Genomic DNA, 12,946 nt, shown 5'->3' on the forward strand with positions numbered 1-12,946 from the left:
TTATACATCTAGATGTAGTTGTTTCTGTAAAGTCTGAATGGATTTTGTCAAGTGGGGGCTAGGTTATATGATGAATGTATGTGCATACATTTGACACTTTTGAAAAAATAAAACATGGGTGGATTTCCAGCAAACTTGCATAAGGAGCATTGGCAAGGACCTACAAGCATGGTTTTGCAAATGTGCCAGTGCTTTATTATTTGACAAGTGTCATAATGTAGCTACAAAAAATAGAGGTATACCTTTAGTGACTGACGGGTAGCCTGTGGCCATGGGCAGTGGCCAGATTGTCCGGGTCATGGAATAAGGTCATGATCCGGACAATCTGGCTACTGGCCATGGCCACAAGGGACAAAACATAGAATTAAAGTGGCCATGTCCACCTGTGACTGGCTTTGTGGTAAAGTTATTCGAAATTAGGATAGATTTGAAAGGGAAGAAAAATGTGCTCGTGGTAATATGGTCATAGGGTTCTCTTTTTGCCTTCTGCAGGCTGCTATGGAAAGTGAAGAGGGGCCTTGTATGGAACCCTCACCTTCCCTTTCCATGGTGGCCATCCTGGAAAAGGATTTTTGCGTCCCACTGTTGGAAGAAAAACCCAATGTTTTAGCACCCCGGGTTCCCGCTTTGGGAACCTAGGGTGCTAATGGCCTTCATCCCCCATTTCAGGGGCTGGAATGGGGGGATAATGCTTCAGAGTCCTTGTTATCGAGCCTCGCTTCGCTTGGGCTGATAACTGGGGCTGCTGGGCCGGTATCCACCGTTCCAGTCCCTGGAACAGAGGATGAACGCCACAATATTCCCATAAGCATAACGCAAAATGCAAATGGAAATGTTGGAAAATCTTATTTAGTCTATGTACTTTACTGAGAAATAGTAGAGTAGATGGAGTCTATTCTTTTTTTTTTTAGTTCTATTTTTTAACTGTGAAAGGTGGTTCCTAAAGGAATATGTCGTTTGCTGTTTTTGGATGTATTTTGGATGTATTTTTTTTTGGCAGGAGAGCTGAGAATGAAAGGTGGGGAGGGAAATGAGGGAAGAGCATTAGCTTATGCCACCATTGGTGTCTTGGGTGTTAGTCTTAGCAGTGTGGTGTGAGTTATGGTTGCTTAGCTTACCATATCTGGCGAATTTCAGGGGTTGTTTGGTTTTACTTGGAACATAACGTCTGTTTAACAAAGTTTTTCCTTTGAATTTCATAGGTTTGTATTAGTCCAACTTAACCATAATGTCCCTTTAACAGTTTTTTCATTGAATATATATATATATATATATATATATATATATATATATATATATATATATATATATATATATATATATATATATATATATATATGCAAGCAAAAAGAGGGGTGGCAGGGGTGCATCTCTGGGTCCCAGCTGCAATCAGCTGAACAGTCCGAAGACCTTCTCCTTCTAGCATGCTTTCATTGCTCAGCAATCATCAGGGAGGCTGATTGGTTTCAGTTTTTCAGAGTTGAATCCCTCTGGGAAGTACCAGTATGTAGCAACAAGGAATTCTGGTATCTGTAGTGTAGAGACAGCTGTTAGGCAGAATCACCCACAGTACCCTTGGGGAACACTACAGGCAATTAGGACTACAAGTGTAAGCACAATTTCACCTTTGGTACAAGCCTGTACTACACAGTAAAGTGGAAGCAATGGCTGAGCAGTCAGACTTATCTCAAGAGTTTAAGTGAGCAGTAGAACAAGTTTCACAAAGGACCCACAAATACAGTGATGCATATACACTTACTCAAGTTTTCTTGGTAAAAGAATATACATTTATTTACTCAGTCAGTTAGAAAACATTACTCTAGCATAAGCAGCTCAAGATCACACACTAATACACCACAAAAATCCAACTGGTAAGTAAATGAACAAGTTTAGCTCCAAAATAAGTGGGAGCAAAATGGCACTTCAGATACTTAATAAAGGAGGGAAAAGTCAAGGTTATAAGAATAGACAGCCCAAATACATTCATAGGCAGGGCAAAAGGTTTCAGTTAAATACAACCAGCAATTCTTCTCAATAGGCCTGGGCCAAATTCAATGGTTCAGAGTCTTTTTTATGGGATAGCACAGTTCTGGTAGATAACGGTTAAGTCTTTGCCACAGATTTTTAAAGGATTTGGCTAGGCGAAAAGTTCGACAAATGTTAAGGGAAGGACAAGCCTTCGTAGTTGAGGAAAGTTTCACGCACTTTCTCGATTGCCGAAAAGATTTCCAGACCGTGTTTGCACAGTACCTTGTCAATGAAGAAAGCTGTAGCTGAGGCAGTTGTTCCTGGCAGTTCGAGCAGATTTCGCTGTTCCTGAGCTTCAGACGTGGGGACAAGAAGGAGGACGTCGGGAGGTTCCTGCGCTGCCCAGGCAAGAGGCCAAAAGCTGTAGAAAGATGTTAGTTTAAGGTGTGAGTGCCTTAAATTCCACGAGCTGGTTTCCTTCCCTCTGGCTATCTGGTTTTCAACAGCAGTGGGATGAAAATTCGACCAGATGGGGACAGTGTCCAGGTGGCTTGCGAGTTGGTTGCTCCCACCAAACAAAACGGAAGAAGTTGTCCTTGAAGGGCTTCTCTGTCATCAGAGTTTCAGGCAATTCGTACCTGCAGCAGGGCTTCACCGGTCGTCCAGGAGTTGCAGCAGTCCTCTTCCTTCCTCTCCTCTTCGGTTCTTTCGTTCCAGTGGTCGACTCTGCTTTCCTAGTCCCAGAGACCTGCTTTTAAACAGTTTTCCCCCATTGATTCCAGCCTGGCTGTCACTCACACAGCAGGGTGTCTGTCCTTGCCGGACAGCCAGCCGCCAATCACGGCAGAGTGCATTCCCATCTCCTAGGAGACTAAGCACAGGGAGTTTCGGGCATCTCCCTCACATCCTGTCCACTCCAGGCACCTTGGCGCGAGAGGAGGGCTTCAACACTGAAGCCCGCCAAAGGCCAACAAACCAAGGGACCAAACCCGGTTTGGCGCACAGAGACAAACACAAGAAGGACCTTTCCTAAAAGAAATGGCGAAAAAAGATGACCAGAGTCTGTTTGAGGTTGTATAAGTGCTATACAAATAAACAATTACAATTACAATTACAGGGGTGCATCGCTTGGTCCCAGTTGTAATCTGCACAACAGTCCAAAGATCTTCTCCTCCTAGAATGCCTTCATGTCTCAGCAATCATCCAGGGGCTGATTGGTTTCAGGTGTTCAGCGTTGAATCCCTCTGGGACGTATCAGTCTGTGGCAGCAAGGAATTCTGGTATCTGTAGTGTATAGCCACCTAGGATCCAACACTTCTCCAATTTATAATGTCAGCCCTCAATAGTGAGGGGGGGGAGTTACCAACATTGTGGTACTCCAAAGTTAGGCATGTGTAGCCCGGGTGCAGCCCGGTCTCCAATTACATGTGCAAGCAAAAGGAGTTGATATTGATATTGATATTTTATCGCGCTCGTACATAAGTGTTTCAGAGCACGACAGGGCAAGGGAGGGGAACAGGGGAGAACAAAACAGCAATCTTACTTGGCCCAGTGACATTGAGACCGCGCAAGTGGATGAGAGAGGGGGAGGGGAAAATGCATGGAAGGGGGGAGATGTGGAAAGTGTGAAGCAGAGGAGAAACAGATAAATAACAATAGATAAATAATAAAGGCAAAAAACAGTTTTAGTGTAGCCAGCAATTTGCAAGTGCTAGGTTTAAGGCAGCAGGCAGGGTAGGTGTGATAAGTGCAGGAAGAAAAAAGAGGGGGCTGTATGGGTACATGTAAAGACCCCAGTGCAAGGGGTGGCCCGGAGGCAGTGCGGCAGGGTGGCAGGGTGAGCAGGTACCTGGGCCCGATGGACAGTGGGTGGCCAGGTGCACAGTGCCAAGAGAGAACAGATCAGCAGGGGAGAGGGGGAGCAAAGGCAGAAGAAAAGAGGAAGGTCTTGAGGTGCTTCCGGAACTGGAGATGGTTCTGCCCAAGGTTTAGAGTGGCAGGGAGGCTGCTCCAGAGGGAGGCCCCAGCCGAAGACAGAGATCTGCTCCCTGCTTGTTTCTTTGAAAAACTAATGACCCTGAGGGAGCTGGAGGTAGAGGAGCGAAGAGCTCGAGAGGGGAGGTATTTGCAGAGGGATAGCTGAAGGTATTTTGGACCCAGGCCCCTTAAAGCCTTGTGGACCATGCAGAGGGTTTTGAATTTAATCCTTGCATCCACGGGGAGCCAATGGAGAGATTTCAGAGCTGGAGAGATATGATCCCAGGGCTTGCGGCCAAGGACAAGTCTTGCAGTCCTGTTCTGGATTAGTTGCAGAGAGCGGAGAGTAGAGGCAGGTAGATTTAGAAAGAGGTTGTTACAATAGTCCAAGCTAGAGAGAACCAGAGCGTAGGACACCATGAGCTTCTGGGGGAAAGAGAGGAAAGGCAGAGTACCTCTGAGGAGGTGCAGTTGGAAATTTGACTTTTTAGAGACCTCAGAGATGTGAGCGGAGAAGGAAAGGGTGACATCAAAGATGACCCCGAGTTTCTTAGCCTCGCAGGTGGGGGTAAGAGGAGGGCCAAGGGAGGCCGGCCAGAGAGTGAGAGGAAAGGATGGTGAAGGTGTGCCGATGAGGAGGATCTCTGTCTTGCTGGCATTCAGACAAAGATCATTGGTGGCACACCAATCTTGAATGGCAGTTGGGCAATCAGAGATGAGAGAGGGAGAGCAGGTGGCAGAGGGCAGCCTGAAAATGAGTTGAGTGTTGTCAGCGTAGCACTGGAAATTTGGGCAGAAAGTGGCAATGCAGTGGGTGAGATTTGCCAGGTTCTGGTTGAAAAGCCAGGGCGAGAGGGTAGACCCCTGGGGAACACCACAGGTAGAGAGGAAAATAGATGAAAGGAAGGACCCAAGTTGGACCTGGGAGGGTCAATCTGAGAGGAAAGAGGTCAGCCAGGCCAGAGCCTGATCAGTGATACCCAGGTTTCCACGGAGACGGTTGAGCAGGATGGAATGGTTGACCGGGTCAAAGGCAGAAGAGAGATCGAAGAGGATGAGGACAGAGGGAATGTTAGAGTCAAGGTTGGAGAGCCGATCTTCATGGATGTTCAGGAAAGCAGTTTCCGTGCTTCTAGCAGCTCTGAAGCCAGACTGGCCGTCATGGAGACAACCAACAGAATTGGAATGAAGGTTAAGCTGAGAGATGGCCAACTTTTCCAGGAGTTTGCCAAGAAAGTGGTGGCAGGAGCACATCTCTGGGTCCTAGCTACAATCTGCTCCACAGTCCAAATATGTTCTCCTCCTAGAACGCTTTAATGGATCAGCAAACATCAGGGAAGCTGATTGGTTTCAGGTGTTCATGGTTGAATCCCTCTGGGAAGTACCAGTCTGTAGCAGCAAGGAATTCCGATATCTGTAGTGTAGAGCCAGCCAGGATCCAACTCTCCCCTGATTTTCAATGATTTTCAATGTCAGTCCTCAAAAGAGAGGCGGGGATTACCAACAGTGTGGTACTCCAAAGTTAAGCATGTGTAGCCTGGGTGCAGCCCCCGTCTCCAGTTACATGGGCAAGCAAAAAGAGAGGTTGCAGGGGTGCATATCTGTGTCCCAGCTGCAATCTGCTCAACAATCCGAAGAGCTTCTCCTCCTAGCACGCCTTCAAGTTTGGTGAGGTTTTGTCAAGGCGTGGCAAAGTTAAAGGAGAGTCCCAATTCGATTTTTTTCCATAGACGCAATAGAAAGAAAAAAAATTTGCTCACGCCTACAGCCAAAACCACTGGACGGATTTTCACTAAATTTGCAGCAGGAGTGGTGGCTTCATCCTGAAAGTGTGCTTTTGTAAATTTGGTGTGTATCCATCCCGTAGTCTTTTTTTAAAACAGGCAAATGTAGGTGCCAACAAATTTGTGATATCTGGCTCTGCCCTGAGCACCCATTTCCCTGTGAACAGGACTCAGATTGAGCCAGAAGGCTGTGTGATGTCCGCAGACATACAAGGTGCCCGCTGATTGGTTGGGCGGAAGCGTGATATGTGTAACATTTTGTTCCAATACGCCTGCCAAGTTGTATATGCAGATATTCGTGGATAGCACGGCAGCGAACATGACTGGAAAAAATGTTTTGTGGTATTTGGTGTTGGGAAGAGGGGCTGTAAAGGGCGGGGGAGTGAAAGATGGTTCAAATGATGTATTTGTTTAGGTGGAAGAAGACTGTGTTGTGTCCGCAGCAGTCTGCCAAAACTATGGCAGTTCATGGGTAGGTCCTCAGGTGAACAGCTTATCTGGCGAGGCGGCTGTTTTATGTGTGTGGGTTGTGGCCACGATGCAGATTATTGGCTGCATGGCTGTATTTTGCTGTGGTGGTTGTGGCCAGCTACTAGACTTTGCACCCAAGAGTCTGGCCACTGGCTGCAAGTACTGTAATATTATGTGTACAGAAGTGGGCAGGGCATGTGGCAGCTGCCTTATTGGACTGCCCCGAGATTCCTGGATGTATGAGAGTCTGTCCACTGGGTGCAAGAATTGTAATAGCATGTGGGGGCAGTTACAACAGCTGAAAAAATTTTGTTTTGCTGATGATTTTTATTAGGAATGTTTTGCCTGAAACACTTACATACAGGAATACAGGTTTATAATTTTGACAAGTACAAGTTTTAGTTTTGTGCTGCACACTATATTCAATGTCTTTAGTTACTTACAGGAAAATGCTACCCTGTTCATCATTCATTTGTGATTTCATTACAGCAAAGTTTTCTTCAGATTCCTCATACTGACACATGGGGGGGTCATTATGAGGTTGGCGGTGGCCGTGCAGGTAAATACCGGATTCATGAATTTTCTGGCAGCTGGGAATGGGTAATTATCGGGGCATTACAGCAACAGCAGATCTGGCAATTGCTCATTCCCGGGCGCCAGTAATTATTACTCCCCATTTACATTTGAGTCCAATTGGACTCAATGGGAATGGGAAGGACGGATGCACCGGCACCTTTCATGAAGGGTGCCGGTGCATCCGTCAAGGTCTGTGAGTGGGTGCCATTCCCCCCGGCAGGTCAGACCTGGCAGGCTGAAAGGCACCCACTTGCAGAACTCGTAGTTTGCCGGTCTGGAAACAATGGAAACAATGGAAAGCTTACCGGTACCATTGTTTTCGGATCAGCAAACTTGTAATGAGGCCCATGCTGTTTTCTACTTTAGTCATGGCTAATTCTGCCTCATTTATTATGTGTGGCTGTCCAATTGGCTCTTGGCTTTCTGTAAGAGAAGGTTGACTGCTCTCTGGTGTGTCTACCTTTAGTTGTGATTGAAATTCTTCCTCTCATTGGCATTCATTGTCCAACATGTTTTTGTACTGTTTGAAATGTATATATGTTATAGTGCTTTCACTCGAATTGAAAACATCTTTATAGGAGGCATGGGTGTTCAATAAATCTTCTTCTTTTCTCCATGGTTTAAAAAGTTGCAGTAGGGACATGTAGTACAGTTCTCTATATTGAGGAGTTTTAAATGATAGCTTCATGTGATTAATGAGGCTGTGTTTGGTAAGTTTAACCAGGCTGCCCTCACAACATTTGACTATGTATTTACCATTTTTCTCATCTGGTTTAATATTATTTTTGAATGAGAAGTTTTGGGCTATGTGGTATAGACACATGGTTTCCAAAGCAGTGCTCCTGTTTGGGTAGTATGTGTCCAATACATTGTTTTCCAAAATGTTCTGGCTGTTGGGATTGTTTTTTGCTATTGTTTTTATGTCTTGGTATTGTTTGAGAACTCTTTTTCTGGATGCAGAAGGACTAAGGCTTAGCCAGAATATGTTTTCAGATTTCCCATTGTCGGGGGGAAATTCTGCCGGGGTCGGCCGGGCCGTCCGCAGACCTCCGGGCAGGGAGGCCCAACTCCTCCCGTATATCCCAAAAGAGATAGAGTATGAGACACATGCAAGAAGCAAGGTGATTCTGCTGTTTATTAGACAAAACGGCAGGGATGGGTCAAGGATCGTACGCGTCCGTCCTGACACACACACAATCGTGGGGCTCGCAGGCCCTTTTTACCTTAGTATGACGCGCTACTTGCGTCACCTTAGAAAGTTTAGCAAAAAACCTATCTCCACTCTGGATTGGTTACTCAAGTGGTAGGGTTAGTATAGCATACGTATAGAGAACGGTGTTAGTGGTTGAGGTTTAGTCAGGTGATATACTTGGGTTGTCCCTTCAGTTTGATACATGAAAATTGTTACATGAAGACCCCTGAGAATTGGTCAATATTAATGGCGTCAGTGATAAGAGCCCCATGTTCTGATTGGTCCGCTCGCGAGCCTCCCAGTCTGGGACCATCGCTGTTCCCAGCTCGCGGTGTACCTGTCATTTGCAACAATGTTTCACTATGGGTAGGTGCAGACAATGTGAGGATTTATTCATATGCTGGAAGGCCGACTACTCCCACTGTCGCAGATGTCCATTGAGTCTTTTAATTGTATCTGCCTGTGTCTTGAAACGTGGGATTCTGGCGTCTCCTTCCTCCTGGGCTTGGCATCCTGTCAGGTTTGGCTTTGTCACGTGAGGTGGGACCGTGTTTGAGGCAGAATTCTGCACAATTAATATTCTTTTTCCACTGTGTGCCTGGTTTAATTTGCAGGTGCGACTTTGACGTCGGCTTGCGGCGTGCGAGATTGCAACATTGTACCCTTGGCTGTGTGCTTTCGCTGGGCTCATTCTGCAGGGTCAGCAACTGAGCTCTTGCTCATTTAATGTTCATGGAAGCTTTTGCCTACTTGGGCCTGGTGCATAGGTGGAACCGTTGGTGCACTGCGCTTTAGGTTACGGTATCATATTGCTCTATCCCCAGTATCGTGTCTTCGTTATATTCTTCATTATGGTACATGGTTTTAGAAGAAGCGTGAGAAAGCCTTTTTAGATAAGTTCATTATGCATCTTGCGTTTCTGCATTTTGAGAGCCTATGTGGAAAATAATAAAGATGCACGTCCGTGGGTGTGTCCGTCGCGTACGTCATAGCACTGAGTATGTTCTTCGTGTGGATTGGTGTGGGAGTGTCCGGTGTGTATGTTTTGCACAGGCGTGCTGACCGTTGGCTAGGTCGTCATGGCATCTCTAACGATGTGTTGGTTTAGTCGAGTTGATCTATGCCGCAGGTGTCGGCATGGGCAGGTCGGGCTGCTGGGCAGGTGGGTGGGCACATCCGTATGTTCCTGTACCAGGGTATTTGGTCATCTGGTAGATAGGCAAACTGCTCTCGTGGCGGGTGTCTAGGCCGTGATCCTCTAGGCCAAGCGCGAGAGGGGATTGGCGGGAGCTTGTTCTTCCATTCTCCCACTTCAGTCCCCCCTCGGGTCGACTTGTCGACCACAAACATATCCTTTTCTTTATCTCCTCTCACTCTCCATATTTTAGTTATTCCTCCCAAATGTCCATAGTGGTTAACATGGTCTTCAAATGACCAATACATATATGCACAGGTTCCTCCAGGAGTGCAGTAAACCCACTTCCCTATGTAGCTCCTTGGGTTTCTTGGGTTTTCGAGCTTCACAGATGGTGGGTCCAGGTGGTTGGTGATTATCTGGTTGCGCAACTTCTCTCTCTCTTTTATGATAGTGCCTGTGTGCTGGCCGTCATCTGTTGGCATCAAGGGGTGCATACCAACCATTTCGATCATCTCGTCTGTGGTGCGTGCTTTCCGGGCCTTCCAAAATCTTATTATGATCAGTGTAGCTCCAGCCAAAATAGTACATCCAACTATAATCTTCAGTCCATCCGACAGCCAAGATGGCATCCATGACCATAATATTGAAAACCAGCTCTCATCCTTTTTCACACCTTTACTTTCATCCATCATTTTGGAGTGCATCTGGGCCAATTGTGAAACTGCTTCTGTCAGTGTACCATTGTCAGCATCGTTGGCAGGGATGAATGTGCAGCATGATTGTCCTATCTTTGCGCAAACTCCTCCTTCCATTGCTGTGAGGAGGTCCAGTACATATCTGTTCTGAAGTGCTACCATCCTCACAGCTCGCAGTTCCTCTTTTATTGCGTTGAATCCATTTACTGTAGAATTAATAGTCATCATTAGTTCCCATCGAGTTATCTGGAGCCACTTTGCGTTTGCGTAAGCCTGCAGTCCTGGATGTATTATTGAGGAGAAGAACATTGCTGCTCTGCTGAATAGTCTGTGTTCTGGCAGAATTGAAGTAAGTGCTGTTTCTGACCTTCCCCATAGGTAATTTCCTGTCAGAGGTTCTCCTTGTCTTTTCTTTCTATTCAGGACAGTATTATTGACGTTGTTTTTGTTTTCTGGCCCCTTCTGAGGTTGTACAGATCTCTTCTTCCTCTTGTTCCCTTCATCCATTTTGGGGAAGTTCGCCACATTGACATGTTTCTTGGGTACCACTAGTGATGGCACATTAATATGCACCATTGTGCATATACCATTCCACAGAGGGGGCAGTGTGTGGTATGCTTTTTCTCCACAGGCCCAGTAATGGTCCATTATTACTGCTGTTCCTGCTCCCCCCTCAGGTAACTCCATCACGCTTGCACAGTTGGTGTTGTATCCTACGTCCACCTCTCCTTTATGTTGGTAGCATACCTTAGGCGCAGTTAGCGGCAGTATTGTTATTGGGTCTTCATCCTTCTCTATCCACGTGAGCATGGGTACGTACTTGACCCAAGTCATCCAACACCTATGGTTGTGTCTATCAATAGTTGAAATATTTTCTCTTGTTACCATGTTGCTGCCAACCACTCCTATGTCCCATTTGTTGTCCATGTACACCTTCCCTGTTATTGTCACCAGTGGTCTTTCCCAACATCCTTGTTTACCAGGAACTTCAGTGGCGTACCAATCACATGGTAGGTACTGTAGTGTTACTTTCTTTGTTTCTCCTTTTTCAGGACCACTTGTTATGTATCTGAATGCATCAGCATGTAAACTGCTCTTGTGGTAACTCAAATAAGTCTTGAGGAAGTTGTTTTCATATGGATATTTATCTCGTGTTTTCCACACCAGCTGCACCACTGTCCCTTGAAATCTTCCTTTCGTCTGGAACAGTGCCAGGTATATTATACATCGTGCTACCTTTTCATCTATTTCCGTGGCAACGAATGTTCGAGAAGCGCTCATGGCGTATGGGATCAATGAGCAAACGTAGCAGCTGTCTTCTGTTGTCTGCTTACCTATGTGGGTCATGTGTTGGTACCATATGTTGTTTGAGATGTGTGCTGAATCTTGTATGTAGTTGTCAATACCTTTATTATCTGAGTATGTGCTGCGTTTAACTCTATTTCCCTTGTGTGGGATTTTACTAGTACCACCTGACGTAACACCTGTTGCAGCTGGGGGTGAGGGTGCATTAGGTTTGGGTACAGCAATAATATTGATAGCATAGCTGTACTGCCATACAGAGGCAGCCAAGAAACCGGTGATCATTAAAATCCCTATCAACTTTATTACATATGCTAATTTCACCGGCATTTTGCTCTTACCTTGCTGCAGTCCGGCAGCTTATTCTTGCAACGTTAAAGTTGCCCGCCTGAAAATTCTCAATATGCTTATTATTAGTGTTAGTTGTTGTTTTTTAAGCTCTCCCTATCAAATAGTCATTCAGTGCCCAGGCGAAGAGCTGTTCCCACGCCAATCTAAGCGATCTATCTCTTAGGGCAGGCAAGTATGGTTGGAGGTGGGGCATTGAATGTTCTATGGCCAAGAGGAACGTTGTGTAGTAGACACGTACCCTCCTTCTTTTCAGGTACGTTGGCCTTTTTATTTCATATACAAATTGGTGTGACAATTCTTCTGGGTAGTTATCATCTGAGGGTACCATCTACTCCTGGGCAGTGAATTTGTTATTTATCTACTTTCTTAGCAGTACAATAATACGCTGTACCTGCATGTGCGAGAGAAAAGAAAGAGAACATTCAAGTGTTTACATGTGTATATGTGCAAGACAATGTCCTTCAGTTCAGTTATTACTGCAGTGGGTAGGGGGCAATGGGCAGAGGGTTTGGGCTCAAATGGCGGAAGTCTCTTTACTCTTTGATCGTGTGACCATGGGGTGGGCGGTATGGGGATCACCCCTTTCTTTTCTGGTAGTTGTCTCTGGGGAATCTGGGGGGTGGCAGGGTATGGGGACACTTTGGCCGTTAGTTGTGCTAGAAGTCTCTTCCTCCGTTGGTGACGCTGTTGTTGTTCTTCCAGTGGCCCTGTCGGTGGCGCTGGGGCGGGTCTGGGATTTGTAGATCTTTATGTCATATAGGTGATTCCAGGCACGTTTGTCTTGTAGCTTTACTGCTCTTGTTGATACCTCCTCTACCAGATGAGGGCCGATGAAGCGTGGGCTGTTCCACTTCCTGTTGAAATTGCGAAGTAGTACGTGGTCACCTTTAGCAACTTTGCACAGTCTTTCCTTTTCCAGTTCTTTGTCCGCGTCTTCTCGTTGATCGCTGTTAGACCCGCCCCGCGTGCGCTCGAGCTGTTGAGACACAAACACTACACTAGTAATCAAAGAAGACACATATTGGTACATTTCATCACCAAGAACAGTTGCAGTATTCTCGTGATCTGTGAATGCTCTTGATGTTGGTGTTAGGGGAAGGCGCATTTGACGTCCGGTAATCACCTCGTGAGGAGTGAGGTGGTGGTCGGAACCTGGTCTATTCCTTAGCTCAAATAGGGCTAGTGGAAGGCAATACAACCAACTCTTCTTTGTTGTTTGCTGTATTTTTGCAATTGCCTCCTTTAGTAGGCCATTCAGGCGTTTGCACATACCGTTGGCCTGTGGGTGGTATGCACATGCAAATTTATGTTTGATGTTCAGCAAGGATGTGATGTGCTGGAACATTTCGTTTGCGAAATGTGGGCCATTATCTGACCGCAGTACCTCGCACACTCCCCACCTGGGGAAGACCTCCCTCACTAGGAATTTAGCTGCTCTGAATGCATCTGGGTGTGAACAGGGCCCTGCTTCAATCCACCTCGAGAATGGGCA

The sequence above is a fragment of the Ambystoma mexicanum genome, chromosome 5q (assembly GCF_040938575.1).
Source record: "Ambystoma mexicanum isolate Mex_15411 chromosome 5q, UKY_AmexF1_1, whole genome shotgun sequence".
NCBI classification, from domain to species: Eukaryota; Metazoa; Chordata; class Amphibia; order Caudata; family Ambystomatidae; genus Ambystoma; species Ambystoma mexicanum.